This window comes from Alexandromys fortis, unplaced genomic scaffold (genome assembly GCF_014885135.2).
Source record: "Alexandromys fortis isolate MF-2015 unplaced genomic scaffold, M_Fortis_MF-2015_v1.1 scaffold_288, whole genome shotgun sequence".
In the NCBI taxonomy this organism is placed as follows: domain Eukaryota; kingdom Metazoa; phylum Chordata; class Mammalia; order Rodentia; family Cricetidae; genus Alexandromys; species Alexandromys fortis.
Genome location: NW_026068171.1, coordinates 551,378 through 564,359, shown reverse-complemented (window position 1 = coordinate 564,359; position 12,982 = coordinate 551,378). Strand labels below are relative to the sequence as shown.

Here is a 12,982-nt window from a genome sequence, read left to right as displayed (position 1 = left end):
AAAACACCATCCTGAGTGAGGTAAGCCAGACCCAAAAAGAGGAACATGGGATGTACTCACTCATATTTGGTTTCTAGCCATAAATAAAGGACATTGAGCCTATAATTCGGGTTCTTAGAGAAGCTAAATAAGAAGGAGAACCCAAAGAAAATTATATAGGCTTCCTCCTGAATATTAACCTTCATCAGGCGATGAAAGGGTTTTTTAATTGGAGGAAAGTGAATGGAAAAAGAGGGAGGGGTGAGGGGGAGCCTGACTTCTGGGGACAGGAGTAGCAGACAGAAGAGAAGAAAGAGGGAGGGGGGACTGATGGACAGATGAAGACAAAGAGAGAAAGAGAGAGTTAGGAGGTTGGCATGGTCCTTTTAAAAGGGAATGTAGTGAATGTGCACAGAAGGAGCTCTGAGTGACTACAACTGAGGACATTTACCCCAAGCTCAGGCCAGTACACATGCCTGAATACTAACAGGTGTATAGTTAGACAGGACCAATACTGGAAAGGAAAGGACCCAGGGGGCCTAGAATACATCCTTGCTAATAATAAAAGCATATGTATGAAACTGCTGTAGTGAAACTCACTTCCTTGTAGACTGACAAAATGAATAAGAAATAAACACTTTAGAAAAGAATGTTAATTACTGAGTTAAATGCTACAAAAGTATACTATTCAGTTATTTTCATTATTAAATCTACTATACATTAAAGTATTGTAGTTGAACAACCTTATCAAAGTGAAATCTTACAATCTCTTAAATAGTATGATTCTTTGAGCAGTCATTCATGTATGTATAAACTACCTTTGGTAGATTATCTGAACTAAACACAGTCACTGTAACTTAAATTGAGAAAACTGTTTTGTTCTGATATTAGAATTGCCAAGCAAATTCTCATGAGGTATATATTATATAAATTGATATTCATAATTCTCTATCCATTGTAGCCTACACCAAGTTCTTCATGCCTAGAAGCATTATGCTGGTGTGCAAATTCAATGTCTCCAAGGACCTCAAGGGACAAACAGAAGATTCAGACAAATGGTTGAAATGTATATGAGAGTTAGGATAGTGTTAATATGCAGATAAACACGGTGAGTGATAAAATTCCTGAAGATAGATATCTTTCAAAATAAAATTAGTGAGGTAAATTAGGGCTAAAGAAAGGGAGTAATGAAGTTTTCAAAAATTCCAAGGAGAAAGCATGTGCCAAATCACTAAGACAATGGCACAGGAAGATAATTAGATGATAGAAAAGTGCCCCCAATGCTTCTGAAGCCATATTGTCTGTGTAGTCAAAGGGAGAGAGCAATCCTTCACAAAAATCAGATATAGCACTGACATAAATAAACAAGAACCTTTCATCCAGCAAGAACGGAAGTTCTCAAAGTAAAATTGGAAAAACCTGTAACAAGCAAAGCAAGTTCTCTATCAGTAAGATAATGCCTTCATCCATATCCTCAAATTTACACTTCTCAGTATATCAACTGCTCAATAAACATGACCTTTCAAAGAATCAACTTCTCTAAGGGCTTCCAAAATCATTCTGTGTAACCATACTTCAGCTTCATCATTAGAATGGAAGTGAATGGCTTATACAGAGCCACTAATGTGAGCCGTTAGTCATATTGTGACTTCAGGGAAATTATATGACCTTCCAAAACAATCAAATATGTAAATGTTATAGCACCCAACATGTAAACTGAGACAAAGCAATTGCTTAAGGCCATAAGGGCTACACTAGGGAGTCCAACTGTGTCTGTGTTCTGAATTGGTGAACTTAACCAAAAGCAGATAAAAGTATTTGAAAAACAACTTGCTTTTGTACTATAAGATTATTTTTCTTATCCTTATTTTCTAATACATATATATATACATACTAACATTTATATAATAATAGCACTGCAGTAAGTACTATTAAGCAGTCTAGAGGTGCATTTCAGCATAAAGGATGCCGGTCACAGAAGTTGTCACCAATTTACTAGAAAATCCCAGGATAGGTCATCCTTAAAATACAGAATACCATTTGTAATACCAGTTCCAGACATCCTCTGCTCTATTCAAGCACTATTACTTATTCTTTCCCTAGCAAAACAGTGATTGCCTGGCCCCCCACAGTCTCTGAGAAGAAAAAGCCTGGATCACCCTTTCTCATTCAGTTATGAGGCTCAAACAGACCTAACTGCAACACTGAGGACCTCCTGATAGCGGGACCAGACTGGTGTAAGAGGAACCCTAAAGCAAAGTCTCCCAAGCACCCCTTGCCTTCCCAATCATGTTGCCTCTTCAACAGTCCATATCCTGGTCACTGACAGTTGGCACCAGACTACCTAGCTCTCTCGACCCTAATGAAGAAGAGAGGGTCCAAGGTGCCCTCCTCAATTAGAAAACTTGGATGTTTGCCTGGCCAGTGCACGCAGAACTGTCAGCTGAGACAGCTCGTGTTGATTGCATTTGGTGGGTCACTCAGTCTAGGGGTTTGAAACCCACCCTGCAATCAGTTACTCCAGGGTCACGGAGGGGTACTATCTGGAAGAGAATGGGCTAGGAAATAAGGAGAAGGCCATGCTAAGTTTGTCACAGCCTCTGTTTATTAGGGACGGGTTAGAGTTTATATAGGGTAAGGAATGGGGGGGGGCACAGGGGCCTGGACTCTTGTCACGTGGTCCAGGTCACGTAGGCCAGGAGGTTACGTTCGGTCAGGTCATGTAGGCCAAGGAGTCACGAGTTGCCACACCTAGTTCCCTGGATAGCTGGAATGTGAGGCAGGTTCTGCTAACAGATAACAGCTAATTGGGTGTGGGGCAGGTTTTGTCAATAGAACGATTCTTAACATAATTATAGGTGTGGGGTTCTCTGCAGACTCCCCAGAGTGATGGTTCCTGTAATGATTTTTAGGAGGAAAATGGCTCCTCACAAGCTTGGGACTGGCCCGTGCAGGCCCGAGGACATTCATTCCAAGTGCAGCTCTCGAGCTTTGTTTAATTTCTGAGGGCAAGTATCACTCAAGTTCGGTGCACTTCACCTACCGGACGTGTCCACAGTTCTCGGGAAGGAGAGCCTCTCTCTGAGGATATTGCTTTGCTGCTGCTTGCCGAGAGTCACCATTGGCAAGTACATTCGCTGCCCCTTGCGAGGGGTAATTTCCCTTTTTATTTTTCAACTACTTTATTGGCTAAATGGCCAAACCTGTGGAGAGAGGCCACCGAGCCTCAGCTGGTCCATCACATTCTGACCAGAGACCACAGTTTTCCCAGCCTCCCCGGCCTGGGACCCCCTTCAGTGGACCCTGTCCAGGGTCCCCCTTCCGGGTCCCCCAATGGGATGATGACATCCTATCCCAATGGGGGAAGCGCTTGCCTGATAGGCCTGGGACCCCCTTCAGTGTCCCCCAAGATATTTATGACAGCACACCCCAATGAGAGACATACTTGACCAGCACCAAATTCCCGAGGGACTTTGCACCTTTGGGGGTGCTACGACTGGCTCAGTACAAGTTCAGGTGCCAAAAGCTTTATGAGGAAAAAACAGTCAAAATCACCAACACTGGTACTGCAGATAAACTGTGGAGTGTTAGAGCTCTTATAAATACTACATCCAGTAAGAAGACCCTGGGCCCCTTAAAAGAGCTGAAAGAGATCAAGGAAGGACAAGTTCTACTTCCCTCAAGATGTTCCTGACTGCAGGAGTAACTCACTGAGCAGGGAACCCAGACCATCTGCCTTACCTCCTGCCACTAGAAAAAGAGCGGCCTCAACTTCTGTGCACAGACCTAGGAAGGTGCAAAGAAACCTGGATATGTCTACTGTGTTTGAAGAACCTATGGACTTTGACCATTCGGGCACCAGAGTGTCTACAACATCTCCAAGACACTATGCTTGGGATGCCAGTGAAAAGGTCAACGAGGATGACAGAGTGCCTGGGCCGTCTTCTGCTGACTCTTCCACTGACCAACGTGGACTGGTAATTTCCCCACAATTTCAAGGTTCTCTGCAACCTTCCTCCCCTACCCAAGGAGCTCTGGGATACTCCACTTCTTCCCAAGATGCTCAGGGACTATCCCTATCCACCGGAGAGATTCTGGGAGGAACCCAATGTGATCAAGGGTCTATGGGGCAACCCATATCTTCCCAGGTATCCCAGAAACCTCCCCCTTTGGCTGAAAGGAAAATCAAACATGTCTCCTTTTCCAGAAGGGTTTTCAAAAGTCCATCCTCTAGCCGAGGGGTAACCAATCATTCCAATTCTCCACCAAAGAGTTTTAGATAAGCCCATTCTGATCAAGGGGGCCTACAGCAGGCCCCATTAGACAAAGACAGACACATGTTTTTCTCCAAAAGGGGTGCTCACTGGTTTCTCATTTTCCCAAAATGGAATGTGTCCTACCCCGTCTCCCCAGAGGAGTTTAACATCTTTGACAGCTGACAAAGATGACTGGAGAGCTATACCCTCTCATGAAGAGAGCCAGGCCTGTTTCCCCTCTTCCCAGAAAGACCCTAAGCAATCAGTATCTGCTGAAGTGAGCTTGAGTCCTGCCTCCTCTGACCAAGGGAATTTTATAAGTTCCCCTTTAAATCAAGATGGCTTTAAATGTCCTCCACCAGAAAATGGTCTCGGATCTTCCCTTACAGCACAGGGGGGACCAAACCCTATCACTGCTCCCCAAGTGAGCCTCACACCACTCATGCCTACCCAAGCAGAAACAATACTATCTACATCTACATCAGGGATTCCAGAACCTTTGCTATCTTCAGAGGGGGCCCTAGAGAGTTCCACATATCTACAAGTGATGCTAGGAACTCCCAAGTCTACCCAAGGGACCCTTGTACCTTCTCAACATACACAAAGGTCTTTAGCACCTGCATCAACTTCCCTAGAGGTTCTGAGTCCTTCCATATGTCAAAAGGACTCCAGAATTGTCTACATCTAGAGAAGCAGATCAAAGACCCATTCTCTCTCACAAAGGGAGATTCAAACCTAATCCAGATATGAAAATGGACAATGGATATCCCCACTATAGCAAAAAGAGAAGGACAGATCCTCCTTCTGAGCAAGGTGGATTTCCAGTGTCCCTATCAGACCAAGAGGGATCTAAATATACCCTGCCAATCAAAAAGGCCCTTCTGATTTGTCATTGGAAACAAAATAGCCAAAGATATGCCAAGAGAGTTCAAGTGAGCCATGCACATTCCACAACTACCCAAAGTGCTCAGACAATACAGCCTTCCCTTCTTCCTCATGAGTCTCTAGGACTTTCCACATGTGTAGGAGAGGCTCTTGAAATTTCTACATATACACAAGGATTACCAGGTCATTTACAACCTGTCCAGGATGTTTTGGGTTCTACCATATGTGATAAAGTGACTGTGGGACAGGATACATCTGCAGAAGGGGTTCCAGACTCATCCCCATCCTTAGAAATGGCTCTTGGATGTGACACATGTACACAAAAATTTGTAGCAAATTTCACATCTAGAGAAAGGGATTCCTCAGATTCTACCTGCCCACAAATACCCACAGGACCTCTCCACTCTTCACAGGAGGCTGTGGAAGTTTCTCCATCTCCTCAAGGGTATCAGCAATCTGTCACAATTACACAAGAGGCTATATGCCATTCCCCATCTGCACAAAGGGATGTTAGTTTTTCCACATGCCCACAAGTGACTCCAGAACATCTAACAAATACCCCAAAGGTTCTGAATTCTATCTTATCTTCCCAAGGGCTGTTGGAACCTGTTTTGTCCATCCACCTATCTCTAGAACCTAACATCTCTATACAAAAGGCTTTATTACATTCTTCACCTGAAGAAAGTGTTTCTAAAACTTCCACATTTACACAAGGAGCTCCAGTAACTTCCTTAGTTGCCCATGAGGATTTTAGACCTACTACATATGCACAGGAAACTTTAGAGGATACCACACCTACACAGTTTCTAGAAATTTCCCCTCATTCTGAAGCTGTAGTAAAAATACACACGTGTACACCTGACACAATAGCACCTTCCCCTTCTGAGCAAGAGGCCCAAGGATCTACCATATCTTATGAAGGTACTTTACCATCTTCCCCATCTACACAAGAGAGTTTCATGCATATCCCTTCTCAGGAGGGAAATATTAAACATCATCCCTCTACCCAAGTGGGCCCTGGATGATCCATTTCTACCAAAAAGAGGTTGAGAGATGAGCCTTCTGATGAAGGGGACTTCGGAACTTCCTCATCTGAGGAAGGCAGTTTCATACTCCTACCTTCCCCAAAAAGGGTATGGGAATCTTCTACTGCTCCGAAAGAAACTTCAATCACTACAAGTACACCTCAGGTAAGTCCTACGCCTTCTATATCTGTCCAAAAGGACCTGCAATGTTCCACATCTGAACAAAAGACTGTGGAACCTTGCCATTCTAATCGAGGGCCCCATGAACATTCCATATCATTCCAAGCGGCCCAAGGGCCTTCTTTGTCTGTCCCAAAGGTTCTATGTCATTTACCATCTGTCCCAGGCCTTCAGGGATATTCTCCATCTCTGTCAAAGGCTCCAGAATATTCTACCTGTACCCAAGGGGATCTGTCAATTTCTAAATCTGACTTGGGAGCCTTGAAATCTTCCTTATCTGCCAAAGGGTCTAATGGAAAGGCCAAATGTAAACAAAAACATCTTGAACCTTTGCCATTATCACAAGAGGACCTGACATCTCCTATGTCCTGCAAACCATCTAAAGATCCTTCTGCCTCTTCCTGCCTTCTTGCTGCAGAACACTTTTCATCTCCCCCAGGGTCTACAGTATCACCAACACCTGAGCAGTGCTATCTAGGAACGTCACCATCTTGCCAAGGGTTTCTTGGACATTCACCATCTGCCCCAGGAAACCTGTGTTGTTTCCAGGCTGCCCAGGTAGCAAAAGAACTTTTGTCATCTGCCCAAGGGCCTCAGGAAAGTTTTCCACCTTCATTAAGTTATTCAGGACATTTGCCCAACCTCCCAGGAGATCAGTAAGATTCTTCACTAGAACAAGGGATTTTAGAACATGTCCCTCCTGCTCAGGGCTCTATGGAAACTTCATGCTCACCTAGGGTGTCTTTGCAAGGCTCTTGTTGTCCCTACAAAGGCCTCTGGATCTTTCCATATCTACTCGGGAATGCTGGTACTTCCCAATCTGCACAAGGGTTGCAAAGATTTCTACCATCTATACACGAATATCTGGAAAATTTCCCTTCAGGCTTTGCACCTCTTGAGCACTTACCAGTGGCTCCAAAGGCTCAAGAACTTTTAACTCTGTATCAGGAAACCCCTTCCCCATTGTTGCATGTTCATGGAATTCTAGAATTACCTCAATATGGCTCAGAGGCTGTACCATCAATGCCATCTGTACAAGGGCTTCAGGGAAGTCTCTCATTCTCAGAAGGTAGCATAGCCCCTGTGCTCCCAGTCCAGGGGTCTGTGGGACTTTCCCTATCTGCACAAGAGCCTATAGATTTTGCAAATCCACAAAAGCAACTCCAGGGCATTCTCTGTCTGCTCTAGATGATATGTTACCTTTCATATCTTTCCAGGAGACCCTGGGACCATTGTCCTCTGTGGAAGTGGATGTGGGAACATATTCACACAACAGAGGATCTCCAGGAAAATTGGAAAATATCTCAGGGTTTCTAAAATCTGTGCTATCTGATCATGATCCTGTTGTAATTTCCTTACCTGCACAGGGAACTCTCAGACATTTGCCATCTGCTCAAGAGGATGTGGGACATTCCCTGTCTGCCCAACAAGCTCCAGAACTGTCCACATTGGAACAAGGGTCTATCCAACATGTGGAAGCAGCAAAATTGGCTCTGGTAATGCCATCATCTCCCAAAGGGGCTACCGGAAAATTTCAGTGGGACCAATATGCTTTAGAATATTTTCTACCTAGCGAAAGAGCTCTTCAACATTATTCAACCCACCTGGGGACTCAAAAAAGTTTGAAATCTTCCCTAGAGTCTCTGGAAATTTTGTCATCTAACTCTGAACATTTCAAAAATTCTCTCTCTGCTGCAGGTGGTCTGGAATCTTCTCTATGTGATCCAAGGGTTTTTGGACATATGCTAGCTGACAAATACCATGAACAACATTCTATATATGCACAGGGCTCTCTGGGTAATTCACTGTCTACCCAAGAGGCTCAAGAACACTTAGTACCTTTAATAGGGAATTTGAAACCTTGTCAATTTCCCAATTCCAAGGAAGGACTCAAAACTTTGATACCTTCACAAATTGTTCTGGAAAGCACTTCAAATATTTCAGAGCATCTAGGAGCTTTATCATCTGATCTGGAGCATATGGGACTTTCCTCATTAGCAAATGAGTAAATAGAGAACTCCCAATATGCTGAAAGTGTTGTGGAATCTTCTTCTGCCACTGGAGCTTTAAGAACTATGCTTGCCCAAAAGTCTTTGGAAAATTCTTTAGCTGAAAAAGGGATTAGGGAAACATTATCATCTTCCCAAGGGGCTTTGGAAATATTATCATCCAAAAAAGGGAGAGTGGAAAATGTATCATATCCTGATAGGTCAGTGAAACCTCTGACTTCTTTACCGGAGACTTTGAGACCTTCTTCATTTATCCAAGGCCCCCACCAACACCCACTATCTGCACAAGGGCCTCTAGGACCTCCCAGAACTGACTCTGGCATCCAAAGACCTTTATCAACTCCAGAGGCTGGAGGAAATTTATCAAGGGAACCAGGTTCTTGCAAATCTTTCCCATTGACCCCAGAAACTCTAGATCATTTGCAGTCTGCTGAAGGACCTGATGATCTATCCATATCAGCACATGGAATGTTTGATCCTTTACCATCTACCCAACAGACTCTAGAAATTTTGGTATATTCTTCAGGGCTGAAGGGACCATCAGAATCAGAACATAGGAAACTTGGGCATGTGTCATATGTGGGAAAAGATGTAGAAATTTCTCCATTTGAGAAACCAGCCAAATCAAGTTCTCCATTGACTCCACATATACCTGTCATCAAAGAGGTTATGGAATCTTCCTCAAGTGGTCTGGTATCTCTGGGGTCTCTGTTATCTGCCAGAGAAGATGCAAAAGGCACTCCCTCTGCACCACATGCACAGGAATGTTCTTTACTTCCCAGGCCCTAGAACATTTTGTAACTATCCAAGGGCCTCTGCAAATTAACACACCTGACAAACAGACTCTGTGCCCTTTGCCATCTACAGTAGAGAATGTAGAATATTCCATTTTTTCTTGAAGGTTTCCAAGAAGATTCCAAATGCTCCCAAATGTTCTTGACCATCTGTCCTGTAGGGGTGAAACTGAGGAATTTTCTCTCTCTTCCAGGAACTAAAAACATTTTCTTACTTGCTCCAGTAAGTAATTTAGATTACTTAAATTAAATTTAGAACATTCCTCCCTACAAGATGCAACTCAAACCATTTCCCCTTGTCCTCAAGAGGTGGTGGTATCTTTGCTATCTAATCAAGGGTCTTTGGGACAGTCTCCATCTGATCATGGTTCTCAGGGACCATTGGCATCTACACTAGGAGCAGCGGGACCTTCCTTATCTGAAGCCGATTCTATACAGCTATCTGCATCTGCACCAGTGACCAAAGTACATTTAACCTCTTCCCTTGGGCCTTCAGCATCTAAATATCATGACCAGATGGAGGTGGGAATTTTGCCTGCTCTCCATGGAGATCTTGAATCTTCTCAGTCTGATCAAAGGACTCTGGAAATGACCAAGTTTGCATTTATCAGTTGCTCAAAGAACTACAAAATTTTCATCTCATTCCCAGGATGCTACAATTCTTCTCTATCTGACCAAAGTCATCTATTGCATTCAGTATGTGTCAAAGAGGCTTTGATACCTGCTTTATCTGATCAGGAAACTGAAGAATCATTGTTATTCCCCTTAGAAGATACAGAATGTCCACCGTCTTCAGCTTGTATTCAGATGCAGGAACCTTCACTATCTACCCTAGGGCCTCAAGACTCTTTGCTAACTAAACAAGAGCCTCTGAAACTTTCTATATCTCTGTGCAACTCTCTGTGTCCTTTTCCATCTTCCCATGAGTCTGAGACTGAGACTGTAGCACTTTCCACATTATCTCCAGAGTGTCTGGAACCATCTCAATCTGCACAAGGGGAACTAGAATATTTTTAAACTGTAGGACAGTGTAAAGAACATTCTTCAACAGCCTTTTGGAGGACACAAACCATAAGACAATAATGGTTGCTAGACAAGCACAAAGTAAAGGTTTGGAGCCCCAGCTCAGGGCCTGGTAGGCAGGTAACAGGTGTAAATGAGTGCAGTGTCTTCTTATGTCATTGTGTATTTCCCAAGTCAGGATTCTGGGGAGCCTCCAGTGTCAACAGAGGCTGAGAATGCCTCCAAGCTATAATGTCCTGAGAGCTGTAGAAGATGGCTGAAATCAGACTGCGTCTAGGGATGCAGCTTGGGTCCTTTGGACTAAATCCTCCAAAGGTTTAAGAGGGAGCTGGCTTCTGTGCTCTGACTCTTGGCCATGAAGTTATGAACTGGGACTCTCACAAAGGAGACCTCCCATATGAAGAAGACAGGGAGTCCTCAGTCTTCCCTGAATCCTCCTTCTTTTAGGCAATAAGCCATTGCTGGCCCTAGGACAGTTGGGTGAATGGATGTCTCTCTCATGTCAATTGTCCACATCATCTGTCCTCTGCATACCTTCTTCTACCAGGCAGGAAGGCTATACAATATTGACACTCACATGAGTACCTAGACACTAAATGTGACACTGTTGTTGCCCAGTCAGCTGAGGGCCCTATGCATGTGTACCAGTTAGAGTGTTCCTATAAGGCTGTGAGGGGCAGGGGCAGGTTTAGCGTGAAGACTAGTTTCTGCCCAAGATTTTACTTTTGGGGCTTCTTGACTCTTGCATCCTCATGATGGAGATTGTAATTTATTTTCCCTGTATTGGCCTTATGCCCTAAGAGTGTGACTTGCTAAGAGCTCTCTTGTGCCAATGAGTTCAAGTGTACTTCCCACTTTCTCTTCTATAAGGTTCAATGTGGCTGGCTTTATGTTGAGGTCTTTGATCCATTTGGACTTGAGTTTTGTGCATGGTGATAGATATGGGTCTATATTCATTCTTCTGCATGTTGATATGCTTTCTTTTTTTCCATTTGATATTTTTTGCTTCCTTGTCAAAAATCAGGTGTTCAAGGGGGTGTGGATAATATCTGGGTCTTCTATTTGGTTGTATTGTTCCTCCTGTCTGTTCTTATGACAATACCAGGCTGTTTTCAGTACTGTAGCTCTGTAGTGGAGTTTGAAGTCAGGGATTGTGATGCCTCCAGAAGTGATTGTCTGCCTATGGCATGGTAGCTGGGACCTTTTGCTGAAAAGTATGTTCCAGAAGTAATTGTGAGTGTTCTTAGGCCAGTAAGAAGTCAGCCATAGTGAGTTCAATCGCCATCACAAAAAGAAAACATAGAAAGTGTTCCTTAAGTGTGCCTTCAACTGGATCTTAGTAAAGAGGGAGTTTTCAAACCCAGGCAGTGCTGTCTCAACAAGAAAGGGGTAGAGTCATTTTCATCTGGGCATTACAATCAGTCTCAATAATGAGGTAGTGGGCCTCTGGGGGTTCAGTCCTGGAAACTCTATAGGTCAGACTTGATGCCCAGTGTCAAAGGGACTGTGGTCATGTAACAGTGAGTCTGGCAGGACAAATGGTGCTGTATTTAGCCCCTGGATAGTTTTTGCTGAAGATTTTATTCCTCTGGCTTCTCCCAACTCTTGTATCTAGTGAAGGGGGTCCCTATTCAGTTTTCCTGTCTGGCTCTTATGCCCTGAGGCTGGGCCCTGTTTTTTTGTGGAGGAGTGTCTCAGTACAGAGGTTTATTGGGTCTAAGACCTTCCAGGCCAGATCCATAAACTAAGGATCCAAACCCATCTCTGGCTATAAGGAGCCAAATTATAGCCAAGATATTTTGGAGTTTAGTGTCTTGTTGACTCTTTTCAGTATTTTTTTTCCTCAGAGAAGGGCAGAGGGAGTGAATGTGAATGAAGGTATCATTTGCATTACTGGTGCTATACTGCCATCAAGAGGAACTACTACGCTGTTCCCAACATAAACCCAAAGTGCTTTTTGTCTGTATGTCTGAAAACCAGTAGGTGAGGAATGTTGGGGCTTCTGGTCCAAATACTGAATTAACAGTGGCTCTAACTAGCTTGCTAGTTCTGGGGTAAGCCAAGGTTTGATGCCTAGGGTGAGACTCAACCAGTGCTAACCTCCAAGGCAGCATGGATTTCAAAGTAGTAAAGCCCAGAATATGGGTTTTGCAAAATCTTGTGGCAGCCATGTTTGCCACAGTGATGAGGAATACTCCACCCTGGGATGCAGATAGGTGAGTAACTTGCTTGTTAAAATACAGAATCTAGACAGATGGTGGTGGCACATGCCTTTAATCCCAGCATTCAGGAGGCGAGGGCTGGTGAATCTCTGTGAGTTCGAGGCCAGCCTGGTCTACAAGAGTTAGTTCCAGGACAGGTTCCAAAGGTACAGAAAGACCATTTCTTAAAACACAAAAATTATAAAATATAGAATTTATCCAATTTTTAGACACGTACCTGCACAAATACTTCATTTCCTGGAATCAGCCATTACCCAGGGATCTGGTCTCTCTGCTTTAGGGTCCCCAGAAAATCAACCTAGAGGTCATAAATTTGTCAGTCGTTCTTTCCTGTTTTCATCCTTCTGTCCATCCTACTTTCCCTTAATCCCTTCTTTCTCTCCAGCTTTTGTCACTTCCTCCCTTGCTTTCATGCTTAGATCCTCAGTCTGTTGCCTAGGTTTCATTTTCTTCTTTTGGCTTTCTGCATTCTTATCTTTTGGATTTCTTCTTATTCCCTTTGTACATTTGCTGCCCTTCAGGAGTTCTGAAGGACCTGTCTTAAACCTGTGAGCCAAAAAATTAACAGCAAAATCGGGTTCCCTGGAACAATGCAAGGGTATGGGAAAT

At 43.7% G+C, this 12,982-nt stretch overlaps 1 protein-coding gene across 1 annotated transcript in view; it reads right to left on the bottom strand.

Annotated features, from left to right (window-relative positions):
• Slc25a14 (solute carrier family 25 member 14) overlaps positions 1 to 12,982 on the bottom strand; it is a 124,011-nt gene that overhangs the window by 67,748 nt on the left and 43,281 nt on the right. The window contains 1 exon segment of the mRNA XM_050128369.1: positions 12,591 to 12,671. The gene's annotated coding sequence lies outside the window, so the exon portion shown is untranslated.